The sequence below is a fragment of the Pristiophorus japonicus genome, chromosome 1 (genome assembly GCF_044704955.1).
Source record: "Pristiophorus japonicus isolate sPriJap1 chromosome 1, sPriJap1.hap1, whole genome shotgun sequence".
Lineage (NCBI taxonomy): Eukaryota > Metazoa > Chordata > Chondrichthyes > Pristiophoridae > Pristiophorus > Pristiophorus japonicus.
This window is the reverse complement of record NC_091977.1, coordinates 454,161,699-454,178,711: the sequence shown is the minus strand read 5'-3', so window position 1 is coordinate 454,178,711 and position 17,013 is coordinate 454,161,699. Positions and strand designations below refer to the sequence as shown.

At 44.8% G+C, this 17,013-nt stretch overlaps 1 protein-coding gene, 1 long non-coding RNA gene and 1 other non-coding gene across 8 annotated transcripts in view; 2 read left to right on the top strand and 1 right to left on the bottom strand.

Moving 5' to 3' along the window:
• Positions 1-17,013, bottom strand: part of lrrcc1 (leucine rich repeat and coiled-coil centrosomal protein 1) — a 371,497-nt gene that overhangs the window by 336,034 nt on the left and 18,450 nt on the right. The gene's annotated exons all lie outside the window — the stretch shown is intronic.
• Positions 3,097-3,188, top strand: trnay-gua (transfer RNA tyrosine (anticodon GUA)). The gene is given in 2 exon segments: positions 3,097-3,133; positions 3,153-3,188. It is a non-coding gene; the product is annotated as a tRNA-Tyr (tRNA).
• LOC139260050 (uncharacterized) lies at positions 12,678-13,994 on the top strand. Its single transcript, XR_011592709.1, has 2 exons — positions 12,678-12,894; positions 13,008-13,994. It is a non-coding gene; the product is annotated as an uncharacterized lncRNA (long non-coding RNA).

Below are 17,013 nucleotides of genomic sequence, written 5' to 3'. Positions count from 1 at the left end.
AAACAATTTAAGAGACCGGCAGATTGTGGGGAGAAGCAGATTGAGGTGGCCTCAATTTTAGAAACAAATAAATCTACAAGTTCTTTACATCTAGAATAAGTGGAAGAGAAAGTTTTTGCTGGAGTAAAGGATTGGGGTTGCCCAAGCCTCCAGGGGCATAAGAACTTTTCATTATGAGAGGAGGATGCATATTGCTTAAGTTGATCATGACAGATTTTGCCGTAGACAGCAGGAATTTTATACTGCTCATGTATTCTTATCTCTGACCCATAAACTCGAGACCACAGAGACAGTTGATGTACCTGGGAGAATAAGAGGGGTAAGAAGCTATCTGGGACTGAGAGCACTGATGTTAGATTCATAGTAGTTATGGCGCAGATTGATAGGTCCAATTTTAGAAAAGAGTGAATTGGGAACTGGAGGGCGTTAGTGAGGGTGGAGATGTTAGAAGTGAACAAGTGCATGTTTATAGTAAAATACATAAAGATGATTGGAAATAGTCAATGACCATGACTTTTGAACATAATCTTGTGTGATAGCAAGATCAATGGAATGGGTGTAGATAGAAGTATTTGAAGGATGAGGTTGTGAAGCAAATGGAGGATAGATAAATCAGTACATGAATTTGTGGCTCAGGCTAATGTTGCCAAGGACAAGGATCCGCTCAGAGTAACTGTTTAGTGAGGACAAAACAGAGGTTTCAGCAAGGAAGGCACTAGGCACTTTGAGATCTGGGTGGAGAAAAAAAGGAGGATCTTGTGTTAGAGAGAGATATTCAAACGAGAAAAAGGTGCCAGAGGAGAAAAGGCCAAGAGGAATTATGGAGCTGGCCCTTACCTACTATAATGCTTTTCAAGATGCTTAATTAGAACTGTTAATATGAGCTATAACAGCTTGGGTGAGAGATGTGGTAGAACCTGTAACCAGATGGGGCAGCCTTGGTGAAGGGTTTACAATAGTCACAGTTGATGAGCTAAGCTTTGTTCAAGTCGAACACACCAATCCTTTCATCCTGGATGAGGTTGTGGATGGGGAGAGCCTTGTTTGTGCAAGATTGTGAATACAGGGAGAATTGGTAACCCAAGACTTGAGAGGAGAGGGAAAATCAGAGGAGTGCAGAAATGTAATTACATTTACACAGTAGTTTAGTTCTACAACACTATACATGCAAGTTAGCTCATTTTCTCAGTTTCTGGTGTAACCTCATTTTTAAAGTACCTATCCAAACTTCTATTCTATTAACATAAGAAATAGGAACAGGAGTAGGCCATACTGCCCCTCGAGCCTGCTCCGCCATTTAAAACGATCATGGCTGATCTGATCATGGACTCAGCTCCACTTCCTCGCCCGCTCCCCATAACCCCTTATCCCCTTATTGTCTAAGAAACTGTCCATTTCAGTATTAAATTTATTCAATGTCCCAGCTTCCACAGCTCTGAGGCTGCAAATTCCACAGATTTACAACCCTCAGAGAAAAAAATTCTCATCTCTGTTTTAAATGGGCAGCCGATGCCCTCTAGTTCTAGTTCCCCCCATCAGTAAAAACATCCTCTCTGCATCCACCTTGTCAACCCCCCTGATAATCTTATACATTTCGATAAGATCACCTCTCATTCTTCTGAATTCCAATAAGTAGAGGCCCAACCTACTCAACCTTTTCTCGTAAGTCAACCCCGTTATCTCCGGAATTAACCTAGTGAACCTTAAATGAACTGCCTCCAAAGCAAGTATATCCTTTTGTAAATATGGAAACCAAAACTGCACGCAGTATTCCAGGTGTGGCCTCACCAATATCCTGTATAGCTGTAGCAAGACTTTCCTGCTTTTATACTCCATCCCCTTTGCAATAAAGGCCAAGATTCCATTGACCATCCTGATCACTTGCTGTACCTGCATACTATCCTTTTGTGTTTCATGCACAAGTACCCCCAGGTCCCATTGTACTGCGGCACTTTACAATCTTTCTCCATTTAAATAACTTGCTCTTTGATTTTTTTCTGCCAAAGTGCATGACCTCACACTTTCCAACATATTACTCCATCTGCCTCCATTCTGAACCTTTACTTTCTAAATGTACTGGAGTGTAGAACAGTAGGGAATGCAATAGTACTACTCGATTAAAAAAAGACAAATGTAAATAATTAACTCAATCACAATAAGCATTCGTCATCGAGCCAGTGTGCATATAACAGCTAGTACTCTTCATGCAGGAACATTTCAACTAGCTTTTAGTTCCTTTTCCTCAGAAAACAGTTGATTTCATTGTGTCAACCAGTCTTTAAATTTATTTGCTGGGTAACTGACAAATGTACAGCATTGTTTTAAGTTGGCTTTCACTGTTAATATATCTAGTTAATTAGGTGCTCAACATCCTGGAAAGCAATTCATTGACATCACTGTCGTAAGAATTAGGAACAGGAGTAGGCCATCTAGCCTCTCGAGCCTGCTCCGCCATTCAACAAGATCATGGCTTCTGGCCGTGGACTCAGCTCCACTTACCCGCCCGCTCCCCGTAACCCTTAATTTCCTTATTGGTTAAAAATCTATCCATCTGTGATTTGAATACATTCAATGAGCTAGCCTCAACTGCTTCTTGGGTAGAGAATTCCACAGATTCACAACCCTCTGGGAGAAGAAATTCCTTCTCAACTCGGTTTTAAATTGGCTCCCCCGTATTTTGAGGCTGTGCCCCCTAGTTCGAGTCTCCCTGACCAGTGGAAACAACCTCTCTGCCTCTATCTTCTCTATCCCTTTCATTATTTTAAATGTTTCTATAAGATCACCCCTCATCCTTCTGAACTCCAACGAGTAAAGACCCAGTCTACTCAATCTATCATCATAAGGTAACCCCCTCATCTCCGGAATCAGCCTAGTGAATCGTCTCTGTACCCCTTCCAAAGCTAGTATATCCTTCCTTAAGTAAGGTGACCAAAACTGCACGCAGTACTCCAGGTACGGCCTCACTAATACCCTATACAGTTGCAGCAGCACCTCCCTGCTTTTGTACTCCATCCCTCTCACAATGAAGGCCAACATTCCATTCGCCTTCCTGATTACCTGCTGCACCTGCAAACTAACTTTTTGGGGAGCAGCTTTCCTTCGATAGCTCAGTTGGTAGAGCGGAGGACTGTAGTGGAATACAAAGCAAAGTCATCCTTAGGTCGCTGGTTCAATTCCGGCTCGAAGGAGTTAGTGTTCTTTTGTGTGTCACCCAGGTCGGGTGGCACGGTTTAATGTTTTATGTTTTGCAGGTAGACTCTAAAAGAGTTTCATGCATAAGGACCCCCAGGTCCCTCTGCACCGCAGCATGTTGTAATTTCTCCCCATTCAAATAATATTCCCTTTTACTGTTTTTTTTCCCCCAAGGTGGATGACCTCACATTTTCCGACATTGTATTCCATCTGCCAAACCTTAGCCCATTCGCTTAACCTATCTAAATCTCTTTGCAGCCTCTCTGTGTCCTCTACACAGCCCGCTTTCCCACTAATCTTTGTGCCATCTGCAAATTTTGTTACACTACACTCTGTCCCCTCTTCCAGGTCATCTATGTATATTGTAAACAGTTGTGGTCCCAGTACCGCTCCCTGTGGCACACCACTAACCACCGATTTCCAACCCGAAAAGGTACCCATTTATCCCGACTCTCTGCTTTCTGTTAGCCAGCCAATTCTCTATCCATGCTAATACATTTCCTCTGACTCCGCGAACCTTTATCTTCTGCAGTAACCTTTTGTGTGGCACCTTATCGAATGCCTTTTGGAAATCTAAATACACCACATCCATCAGTACACCTCTATCCACCATGCTCGTTATATCCTCAAAGAATTCCAGTAAATTAGTTAAACATGATTTCCCCTTCATAAATCCATGTTGCATCTGCTTGATTGCACTATTCCTATCTAGATGTCCCGCTATTTCTTCCTTAATGATAGCTTCAAGCATTTTCCCCACTACAGATGTTAAACTAACCGGCCTATAGTTACCTGCCTTTTGTCTGCCCCCTTTTTTAAACAGAGGCGTTACATTAGCTTCTTTCCAATCTGCTGGTACCTCCCCAGAGTCCAGAGAATTTTGGTAGATTATAACGAATGCATCTGCTATAACTTCCGCCATCTCTTTTAATACCCTGGGATTCATTTCATCAGGACCAGGGGACTTGTCTACCTCGAGTCCCATTAGCCTATCCAGCACTACCCCCCTAGTGATAGTGATTATCTCAAGGTCCTCCCTTCCCACATTCCCGTGACCAGCAATTTTTGGCATGGTTTGTGTGTCTTCCACTGTGAAGACCGAAGCAAAATAATTAAGGTCTCAGCCATTTCCACATTTCCCATTATTAAATCCCCCTTCTCATCTTCTAAGGGACCAACATTTACTTTAGTCACTCTTTTCCATTTTATATATCGGTAAAAGCTTTTACTATCTGTTTTTATGTTTTGCGCAAGTTTACCCTCGTAATCTATCTTTCCTTTCTTAGTCATTCTTTGCTGTCGTTTAAAATTTTCCCAATCTTCTAGTTTCCCACTAACCTTGGCCACCTTATTACGCATTGTTTTTTAATTTGATACTCTCCCTTATTTCCTTGGTTATCCACGGCTGGTTATCCCTTCTCTCGCCCTTCTTTTTCACTGGAATACATTTTTGTTGCGCACTATGAAAGAGCTCCTTAAAAGTCCTCCACTGTTCAATTGTGCCACCGTTTAGTCCTCGTTTCCAGTCTACTTTAGCCAACTCTGCCCTCATCCCACTGTAGTCCCCTTTGTTTAAGCATAGTACGCTCGTTTGAGACACTACTTTCTCACCCTCAATCTGTATTACAAATTCAACCATACTGTGATCACTCATTCCGAGAGGATCTTTTACTAGGAGATCGTTTACTATTCCTGTCTCATTACACAGGACCAGATCTGAGATACCTTGCTCCCTTGTAGCTTCTGTAACATACTGTTCTAAGAAACAATCCCGTATGCATTCTATGAATTCCTCCTCAAGGTTACCCCGTGCGATTTGATTTGATCAATCGATATGTAGGTTAAAATCCCCCATGATTACTGCCGTTCCTTTTTCACATGCCTCCATTATTCCCTTGATTATTGCCCGCCTCACCATGAAGTTATTATTTGGGGGCCTATAAACTACGCCCACCAGTGACTTTTTCCCCTTACTATCTCTAATCTCCACCCACAATGATTCAACATTTTATTCATTAGAGCCAATATCGTCTCTCACAACTGCCCTGATATCATCCTTTATTAACGAGCTACCCCACCTCCTTTCCCTTCTTGTCTATCTTTCCGAATTGTCAGATACCCCTGTATGTTTAATTCCCAGTCTTGGCCACCCTGCAACCACATTTCTGTAATGGCCACCAAATCATACCCATTTGTAATGATTTGTGCCGTCAACTCATTTACTTTATTTCGAATGCTGCATGCGTTTAGGTAGAGTGTTTTAATACTAGTTTTTAAACCATGATTTTTAGTTTTGACCCCTCCTGCAGCCCCTTTATATTCATACATATCGTCCCTTCCTGTCACCTTGTGCTACTCTGCTCTGTTGCCTCCTGCCTTTTGCATTCTTTCTTGGGGTCCTGTTCATCCGAGTTCTCACCCACTCTAACTAGCTCAGAGCCCTCTCCTGGGTTCCAAATACTCCTTGCATTGAGGCACCGAGCTTTCATGCTTGCCTTTTTATTACACTTTGACCCTTTAGAATTTTGCTGTACAGTGGCCCTTTTTGTTTTTTGCCTTGGGTTTCTCGGCCCTCCACTTTTACTCATCTCTTTTCTGTCTTTTGCTTTTGTCTCCATTTTGTTTCCCTCTGTCTAGCTGCATTGGTTCCCATCCCCCTGCCATATTAGTTTAACTCCTCCCCAACAGCACTAGCAAACACTCCCCCTAGGACATTGGTTCCGGTCCTGCCCAGGTGCAGACCGTCCGGTTTGTACTGGTCCCACCTCCCCCAGAACTGGTTCCAATGCCCCAGGAATTTGAATCCCTCCCTGCTGCACCACTGTTCAAGCCACGTATTCATCTGAGCTATCCTGCGATTCCTACTCTGACTAGCACGTGGCACTGGTAGCAATCCTGAGATTACTGCTTTTGAGGTCGTACGTTTTAATTTAGCTCCTAGCTCCTTAAATTCGTCTCGTAAGGCCTCATCCCTTTTGTTACCTATAACGTTGGTACCAATGTGCACCATGACAACTGGCTGTTCACCCTCCTTTTTCAGAATGTCCTGCACCCGCTCCGAGACATCCTTGACCTTGCACCAGGGAGGCAACATATCATCCTGGAGTCTCGGTTGTGGCCGCAAAAACACCTATCTATTCCCCTTACGATTGAATCCTTTATTACTATCGCTCTCCCACTCTTTTCCCTGCCCTCCTGTGCAGTAGAGCCAGCCACGGTGCCATGAACTTTGCTGCTGCTGCCCTCCCCAGATGAGTCATCCCCCTCAACAGTACTCAAAGCAGTGTATCTGTTTTGCAGGGGAATGACCGCAGGGGACCCCTGCACTACCTTCCTTGCACTGCTCTTCCTGCTGGTCTTCCATTCCCTAGCTGGCTGTGAGCACGAGCATGGAATATTTAATTAAGGTAAACGGTTTCAATAAATGGTTGAATATTTAAAAAGCAATAGTGTCAGCCGCAGTGATTCATTGTAGAGATAAAGCAATTCTACCATGAACTGCCTAATTTATTATTAATTTTAAAAATTGCACACTAATTAATGCATTAGACACAAAATGAGCACACTTACTGTTCGCCAAGTTCGAAATTGCCATTAAGAGTCGGGAAAATTAACAAATGCTGAACCCTGCCCTCTGCAACTAGACTAAGATTCATTAACACACAGTATCAGTGTCAAACTGAACAGTTCATCATATTTTAGATATACTTGACCTTTATTGCCGCTAAGTTAAAAGTCCCCTATTTCCTAAAATTAATCGACTCAATTTTGCCCAAGCCCATTTTCTGGCGTATTGCCAGAGTTACACCCGTTTTTCTAGGCCAGAAATAATGCACCGACAATAATTTGCCAAAATTTGCCCGATCTATAATTTGAATTTGGCACCACGCAACGTGTCCAGTCGCCTCGGGGGGGGGGGGCGGAGCCTGCTGTCTGCGCTGAAAAACGATGGCGCAGCTTCTGCGCATGCACAGGGAAAAAAAGTTACGTTTCTGACGTCGTTGCAACGGATACGCATGCGCAGTACAGCTCAGAGTTGGCAATCAGACATTTTTAAAGAGCCAGTTGTGTGTTACAAATGCTGCGTGAGAGCACTGGAAAAATTGCAGCTGCAGCAGTACAAGATGCAACGTTATGCAAGGACCAAGAATTTCTTACAGGAAGAAGTGGAGGCACTAGTTACTGTGATTGAGAACAGATGGCAGGAGCTGGACACCAGCAGAGGTCACATAAAAGTTCCACCCAAAGAAATGAAGAAACGCTGGAACCAAGTTGCAGAAGATTACTGTGCAGTGGTGATGACCACGAGATCTGGAGGCCAGTATAAAAAAGACTTTGGTCAAGTAGTTAGTGTAAGTAATATTTTCATTTATTCAATGGAATTGCAATTGTAAATGTGACCGGTTGTATGTCCCACACAGCAGAAAGACACCCTCTCTAAAAAGTTATGTTTTCATCTTTGCAGAGGAAAGTGGCACACAGCAAACGAGAAAGAAAACGAACAGGAGCCACTGACACCCTTGGAAGACAGGCTTGCTGCTTTGATGGGTCCTGCCTGGAGAAAAGCAATCACCCCTGACAAGCTGGGCACACACTCGAGGGAGAGGATGAGTCCTGCAAATTCCAGTCTGGTTTTGCTAAATGTTAAGTACTGCGCAGGCTAGCTATGCTTCAGTTCCTGGGGATGTCTCTGTCAGCTACACGGCAGTTGATGCAATGTGCTATCATTTGTTGTGATCCTTCAAATCAGCCTGCTGCCTGGCCTGCGCTATGTCAGCCTACTCATGACACCCACCCTGCCCCCTCCTCTGCTGCTAACCATTAGTCTGTGTTCTGTTATATTTTGCAGAGCTTGAGGTCAACCCTGACAATGTAGAAGAAAATTCAGACAAGGACCAGCCTGAACAGGATAACATCTTCAAATCCAACCCTCCAGACCAAGGACAGGGGGGTGAGTGTGAGGAGATGGAGCTCGATGATGCCCCATTGTTTTACTGACTTTGGAGGAGGTGCCGCTCATTGCGGTGACAGTCCCTTCCGTGACTAGTGGTTTGAGTATTGGTGGGACATTCCATGGATTCCCACCTTCCGAGGTTGCGGGTCCCAGGAGGTGGGGTGCAGCGAGGCACACATGTTCTTATGTGTCCCACCATCCCAGGCTGTGGGTCCCAGTGGTAGGGTGTGAGCCACACCCGTGCAGAGGAGGGGAAGGAGAGCTCAACCGTGCTATCCTGAGGTGCAGGATCTAACAGATGTGGTTCAGATAACGTCATTGAGTGCAGAGAGCATTGACCTTACCCGATCACTCCTGGACGCCATCAGTGGGGTGAGTGATGAGGTAGCGGGACTGTCGGGAGAAGTAGCAGCAATGTGAATGATGTCTGGAACCATCAGTGAAGGAATAATGACCATAAGGGAGGGAATGTCAGAGGTAGCTGATGCGCTGTCAGTTACCATCAGGGAGGGAATGTCAGAAATAGTGCAAACTCTGTCACTGACCATGAGGGAGGGAATGTTGCAGATAGGTGAGACGCTGTCAGGATGCATGAGGGACAGCATGTTGGAGTTAGCTGCTGCAATAAGGGAGCACACCCAGACCCTCCGCTCGTTGACAGAATCAACTGCCATTCCCACTCTAATCCCCACACCAGCCTGTGAAGAGCCCAAAGCCGGGCACTCAAAACTTGCCACCTGCCCTCAAACTTGCCATCTGACACCAACGCCCCCCCCAAACTGGTGCGCACTACCTGAGATCTTAGAAAGAATAAGCTTGGTACCAAGCCCAGAAACACTGCGCCACTGCCTGTGGGCAGGGGTGGTGGAGTGTCTAAGACCAAGTGCAGCGGGTGGTCTTAGACTAAGGGGGCTGAGAGATGGGTGCAGCCTTTCTTTGCTGCTCTTGTTGTTGTTATTATTGTTGTTGTTACTGTTATAACTGTTCTCAAATTGAAAGTTTTTTGTAAGTTATGTAAATTTCCAAGTTTAAAAGTTTGTAACTGATCTTAGAGTGATCTTAAAGTAAAGTTTGATACAAGAATAATTTTATTAAAAGTACAAAAGAACTGTGTTGAACTTTTGAATAAAATATATTTTACATTAAAACTGAATCATTTCCATTATGTGTTCCATTCGTAACACAACTTTTAAAGTAAACAAGAATAATTTCCATTATTTATTCCATTATCACAACACATTACGGAACAGCTCCAAACAGCAAACATGGTCCATGTGGAATAGTTGTCGCTAAGCCCTCAGGAACAGTAAAGCGTTCACGGATGAGCTGCTGGCGCCAGGTTCAAGCAATCGTTAAAGGGAAACGATAGCCCGCCCTCCTCCGCCATCGTGCTGCAGCCTCAGGCACTTGCATGGCTTCCTTGTCCTGGTCCTCGTCATCTTCCTCCTTCTCCTCCTCCTGCTCGTCATCTGCATTTTCCGCATCATTAACAGCCACTCTCACCTCAGGTGGGTCTTCCACTATCAGGTGCTGCTGCCTTATGGTGGCTAAGTTATGCAGCATGCAGCACACAACAATGAACTGACCGACAATCTCAGGAGAGTACAGCAAGTAGCCTCCGGAATGGTCCAGGCATCGGAAATGCTGTTTCAAGATGCCAATGGTCCTCGCTATGATGCTGTGCGTCGCAATGTGCGACATGTCGTATTCACTGTCAGCTTTCGTCCGGATTACGCATAGGGCGTCATGAGCCAGGAGGCAGGGCATACCCATTATTTCCCAGTAGCCAGCTCTGCCCTTCTGGCTGCTGTTGAAACATGGCAGATATAATACTTTCGCGTAGTATGAACGCATCATGAGTGTTCCCAGGGTATCTTGCATCGACTGACATGATACAATGCGATCTGTACATTAATAGAGTCGAAGCCTTTTTTGTTCCTGTACATCTCGGCGATGTGGGGACAATCAATGCAGCCCTGTACCTTTGGGAAGCCAGCAAGCCTGGAGAAGCCCACAGCTCTCATGCATTGCTTGGCCGGCCATGGGGAACTTTATGAAGTCATTCCTCCGCGCGTACAGTGCAGCTGTCACTTGGCGATTGCAGACATGTGTTGCATGTTGAGAAATGGTGCACATGTCCCCAGTTGTAGCTTGAAACGAGCCGGAGGCATAGAATGAAAGTGCAGCTGTAACCTTCACTTCAACTGACAAAGCAGTCCTCCTGATGCTTCTGGGTTGCAGGTCTGCTTTGACCAACTCACAGATCTGTTGCAACTTCTTTGCGGAAATGCAGCCTTCTGACAGTCTGCATCACTCGGGTGGAGGTACGAATGCCTGTCCCGATATACCCAAGGTGGGCAAGGCCTCCTGCCCAGCACCCTACGGGCTCTGATGTTCCTGATGCGATGACGCTGAATCAACTGTCTCCTATGTAGCACCATGATGCAGAAGGCTCGCACAAGGTATGGCAATGTCAGTATTGCACCCAGACTTAAATTTCACCTTTGAAAGAAGCTCAAAACTGCAGGAAAGCAAGCAGGACAGATTCACAGTTCTCTCCCCACCCCCCAAGGTCTGTATGGATGGACCACACCCAAGGTCTTGTGACTTCTCCTTTCTCTTCCCCCCAACCCCCTTAACTAATTGCAGTCTTATGACTTCTCCCCTTCTCTCTCTTTCCTCCCCCGCTACCCCACCCACCCATTGAAGTCTTCAGAAGCCTTCCGATCGGCACCTCACTCCCCGGGCTCAGTGCAGAAGGCTTCTGATCGGCACCTCGCTCTGTCTCTCCTCCTCTCCCCCCCACCCCCAGTTGTTTTCCACCCAAGCCCGTGACCGGGCGCGGGGCCGATTCTGCCGGCTAAAGCTACAACCCTCTAGCCCTGCTTCAAGACGTTCGGTGGAGGCGTGTGAATGAGTAAAAATAAGAGAAAACTTCTGAAATCCAACAAAGTTCCATTTACTATGTTGACAGGTAAAAAAAGTTGAACTTTATTATTGATTTTTTTAGTGTTCTTGACTCCCTCCAAAATCTTCGATTAAAAACAATGACATCTTTCAGTGCCGATTTGTCAATGTGCGCTGGTTTTCTTAAGTGCCCAAAAGGTTTTTTTGAGAGTGGCCACATACGCGGACCTAGGAGGAAATAAATGTTTGGCCAAACTGCGAAAAATTATAAATACCGGCGCAGACATGAGGGAACTGGCCTAGAAAAATCATAACTAAATCAGTTACACCAGCACAGATCACAGGGGGAAACTTTGAAAAAAATAAATACATCAAAAAAATGGCTCACGCCAAAAAAACGCCGCAAATGACCCAGGAAAATTGAGCCCAATATAACTCAAATAGAAATTAATAAGACATCAGCTGGACTGAGAGCCACGAACTCAAAATAAATTAATCAAATTCCTCTTGCGAAAGCTTAGAGTACCTAATATTGTCAGGAAAAGCCTCAAACCGGGGAATAAAAATATTTTATTTTTTATATCAACAGGACATAGGCCCCAGTTTTGCCCAAGCAAAAATAAAGGCGGACACTGACCTGTACGCACGTTTTGTTGTGGACTGTCTATGCTAGAAAAAAGAAATCCCAAGTTTCCGGTAAACATAACCATTCTGTCGTGCCAGCGCTTCTTGATAAAATGCAACATCCCCACCGACACCTGGGAGCCCCGGCCAAAGACCGCCCTAAGTGGAGGAAGAGCATCCGGGAGGGCGCTGAGCAGCTAGAGTCTCGTCGCCAAGAGCATGCAGAAATCAAGCGCAGACAGCAGAAGGAACATGCGGCAAATCAGTCTTCCCACCCACCCACCCTTTCCTTCAACGACTGTCTGTCCCACCTGTGACAGAGACTGTAATTCCCGTATTGGACTCTTCAATCACCTAAGAACTCACTTTTAGAGTGGAAGCACGTCTTCCCCGATTTCGAGGGACTGCCTTTGATGATGATGATGATGATGACCCGAGTCGATCTCGGGGGCGGTGCTTAGAGTGTGTGCCTAAAACGCACAACGGAAGCGCTCACAAAAAAAATGAAAAAGCACTGTGCATGCACAAAAAAAAAATCAGCACATGTGGGGACTGTGTGGATCACCACTGAGAATTCATTGGTGGCAGACGTTGATTTGCAGGTAGGAAATACAGTTTCAATCAAGAGATGAATGCAAGGGAAGGGGGCAGAGAAGGTGAAAGGGGCAGCAACAGAGACGGAGAAGCTGTAAGGGCCAAGAGATTTCTCGCGGAAGAAATTGAACCCCTGGTAGACTTAATTGAGAGTAGATGGGAAGTTCTTGAAAACAAGTGGCGCTCCGGTAAAAAGAAACAAACTCTGTACTCGCAAGTTTGGGACCAGGTCACAGTCGAGTTTAATACAATGCCCATTACCCCGAGAACTGGTGCGCAGCGGAAAGTGGCAGGGCCTCGGACAAGCAGTGACTGTAAGTAATAATTTATATTTAAATTTATTTACGTTTTCAATTATATTTATATTTACGAACTGCAATACTGTGTGTGTGTGTGTGTGTGTGTGTGTGTGTGTGTGTTCAGAAGGACCCTCTCTTAAAAAGTTCCATTTTCATCTTTGCAGAAGATGATGTCACAGACCAACCGAGAACGGTCACAAACTGGAGGAGGTCCATCAAGTCGGCTGCAACTAACAGTCATGGAGCAGAGGATCGTGTCTATGATTAAATGTTACAGAAGACCAACCATCAGCGTGGAAGCTGGTCCCAGTTTTCCAATAGAGGGTAAGCCCTGCAAATGCCACAGTCTGGGTTGGCTAAATGTTACATACTGCGTGTACTGCCTACGCTTCTCCTTCCTCAATGCTGCTAACCAAGCATCTATCTTTTGCTCGCAGATGTTGCACATCAGGAAGAGACAGAAGTGCACCTGAAGTTGAAGAAGAGCATGTTCAGGAAACCGCCACTCCAGATATTCCAAATCAGGAGAATGATGGGCAGCAAGAAGATGTCGACGACGAGATGGTTACCCTGGATTTGGAGATGCTGAACCCCTCAAGGATTCCAAGCCTTTTCCTGAGTGAATCAACCAACGGGACATTTCTAGGTGTGCCGTCTGAGGCTGCGGGTCCCAGTGTGTCGCAGCAAGCCACAACTGCGAGACGTCAAAGGAGCGTGGAAGGGAGAGCTGATGCAGAAACACAGGCTTCAGAGATCATAGGACATCTTGTGGGGATGAGCGGGGAGAACGTCCAACAATCGCGATTGCTCCTGGCAGCCTACGGTGGACTGAAGGTAGCGTTAGGAGGAATTAAGAGATGAAGTAGCAACACTGACTGGAGGAATAGGTGAGGTGAGGGGAGAAATTGCGGGACTGTCATTACAGGTGGAAAGACTTTCGGGACAGATGACAGAGGTAGTAGCAGCAATGGGGGGCTCACCCAGGCTGTCATTGATGCGAGGAACATTTTCTACTCCGCACCAAAATCAGGGGTTGGTCCAGAGGCGGAGGATGATTACAAAGAGGAACACGGGCATTCCACAATGACACATTTTGACTCTGTCCCTGTCGTAACCCAACAGCAAGAAATACTGCGTTGTAAAAAATACAGATTAAACCTCGGGTTAAGGGGGGCAAGGAGGCAGAGTCTGCAACAATGGACACGCGCAGGGGTAGGTAGCGGCATCTAGTGGGACAGGAGTGGCGCACAGCGCGAAGGAGGATAGATGGCTTGATTGTTTGTTTAGTTGATTGTTCTTTTGAAAGTTTGCCACGTAATTCATGAAAGATTTTAAAGTTATGCCATTTTAAAGATAAGTTATGTTAAGCTAAGTACAACTGTTTTATACAAATGTTTAATAAATATATTTATTTTGGACTTTAACCTGACTCCTGCACTTCATTTTTTAAATGCAGCACTACTAAATATTTTTGGATAAAGGAATGGACTAAACATGTCAAATGGCCTCATTCCTTGCAACCTGCAAGTTTAAATGATACAGGGGTAGATTCCAATACAACGGTGTTCATGGATCCCAACTTGTTCTGGGTCACTGATGCATGCAACGCAGGACCATGGTGCATGTATCAGTGACCCTGACCCAGTCTAGATCCATGAACACCTTAGTACAGGAACATGCCCCTGTTTCATTTAAACATATAGGTCACAGGGAATTAAGCAATTTGACATGTTGACATGTTGAATCCGTTGACATGTTCAGATCGTTAAGAACATCTGATTGGGAAATAAGTTGTCGTTAGGTACCTCCTACTATTAAGGAGCTTTAAATGCAGCAACCATCTTTTAAATTACGCCCTTAACATTTAAAAATGTCTCAAGGTGCTTCACACAAGTATACTCAGACCTTAAAGGACATTCAGCCAAGAAAGGAGCTATTAGGAGGGGTGATGCAAATCAAGGGCAAAGAGATGGGTTTGCGAGGGTCTTAAAGAAGGAGAGGGAGGCGGAGAGGTTCAGTGAGTAAATTCCTGAATGTGGAGCCTAGACGACTGAAGGTACGGCTGCCAATGGTGAGTCAAGGGAGAAAATAATGTAGAGTTCTGGTGGTAATTTTAGGGCTGAAGGAGGTTAGAGTGTGAGAGCGGCTGAGGGAGGTCATGAAGGAATTTAAAAATAGGGCTAAGAATTATAAATTGGAGGCGTCTTTGGACCAGGAGCCAATGTTGAGCAGCAAGCACAAGGGTGATGGGTCAGCGGGACTATATGCAGCTGAGTTTTGGATGAACTAAAGTTTAAGGAAGGTGGAGGATGCAAGCCCATCTGGAAGAACATTGCAATAGTTGAGTCTGGACTTGAACAAGGTACACATTAGGGTTTCAGCTGATGGGCTGAGGCAAGAGTGGAGGCAGGTTTCAAAACAAGGTACAAAACATACTTATGGAGGTTGATCAGACACTATTCCGTTGTATAAAGATATTTTTACGCTAATTTAATATCCCTTTAAATATATTATTGTTTATTATTGTCCACCTAAGCATTCCAACATTGTATTAAAACATAAAAAATGCTAGGGGGATTATTTAATAAATAAAATGTAATATCCAGTCTTCATTAAAAAAATCACTGATGATTTCCTAGGTGCCTGGAGTGTCTGGCACTGTCTTGTGTAGAGGACCTTCAGCTGGCGATAGCAGCGGGTCCAGTCGGCTGCGTGGAGGATTGGGCGAAGGCTGCCCTTGATGTGTGTGGGGTGAAGACTCCTATTCATCTGATGATTTTGCCTGCCATGTAGATTTAGAAGACTTCCCTGGACTTCAGGAACATCTTTCAGAATTTTGGGCCACTTGGGACATCATTGGAAAAGGTGGTGAAGATTTATGTTTTATTTGAATACTTACAGTTCTATCATTGAAGGAGTAGCATTAATGGTAAGTTTTCTTTTAATCTGTTTTATTTTTTTAAAGTGCTATAAAGATGATGTTTTATTTTTAAAGTTCCATAAAGTGTATGTATAATAGCCAGGGAATCCCTTCAGCCGGGTTCTAGTGTCTGTGCGCCGATTTTAAAAATATCGGTAATGTGGAAAGTTGGCCTTATGGCCAGAAATGGCATATATGCTACTTTTCAACCTACACCAACGGCAGAGTGTATGGCGCCAAACAATATGGCGCTGGTAGTCAACGCCAGCGCCCACGCCCCAACATTGTGGAATCTTTAAACTAAGCTTCTTCACCAGAAAAATCACTGGGCGCCGAAAAAGCGGTGCCCAGTGCTGGGGAAAATTGGGGCCAAAGTACTGAGTGGATTAGACATAAAATCACTTCAAAATAAACTTAACATTAGAAAAAGCAGAAAGACTATTTTTTTTTTTAAATGTGAAAAACTACTATAGAACATTTGTTAAGTGTCGGCTTAACCCAGTAATAGGGCCACTGCCTCGAAGTCAGAACAACTTGTATTTATATAGCACCATCAACATAGTAAAACATCCCAAGGCTCTTGGTCAAAGAGATAGGTTTTAAGGAGTGTCTTAATGGAGGAGAGAGAGGTAGAGGCAGAGCGGCTTAGGGAGGGAATTCCAGAGCTTAGGGCCTAGGCAACTGAAGACACAGCCACCAATTATTGAGCGCTTATAATCAGGGATGCTCAAGAGGAGTGCAGATATCTCGTGGGGGGGGCGGTTGTGGGGGCTGGAGATTACAGAAATAGGGAGGGACAAGGCCATGGAGGGATTTGAAAACAAGGATGAGAATTTTGAAATCGAAGCGTTGCTTAACCGGGAGCCAATGTAGGTCAGCAAGCACAGGGGTGATGGGTGAACGGGAGTTGGTACGAGTTAGGACACGGGCAGCCGAGTTTTGGATGACCTCAAGTTTAAGTAGGGTAGAACGTGGGAGGCCAGCCAGGAGGGTGTTGGAATAGTCAAGTCCAGAGGTAACAAAGGTATAGATGAGGGTTTCAGCAGCAGATGAACTGAGGCAGGGGCCGAGACAGACAATGTTATGGAAGTGGAAAGAGATGGTCTTAGTTATGTCGCGGATGTGTAGTCGGAAGTTAATTTCAGGGTCAAATATGACACCCAGGTTCAGCCTCAGAAAATGCAAGCTCTTTGTTAGATTTAGACTGTTAAACTGGTAAAAATTAAAGCTCAACCATGATGTTGTTGTTTACATATCTTGGAGAATAGTGCAAAGTAGCGGAAGGATCACAGGCTGATTAACAGTCTGACAGACAGACGTGAACATTCCTATAGGTTAGTCCTATACAGCAGGAGGGATTTCCGCACATCCTATATGATGAGAGGGGAACCACAAGTAGCCCGCTAGATAATTCAGAATTCAAAGCCAGGTCTCTACTCGTGGAACTCGTAGAATGGATTTTGAACCCTGCACCTTCTGACTCAGAGGCTGGAATGGAAACATTAAACCAAAGGCTCACTTCT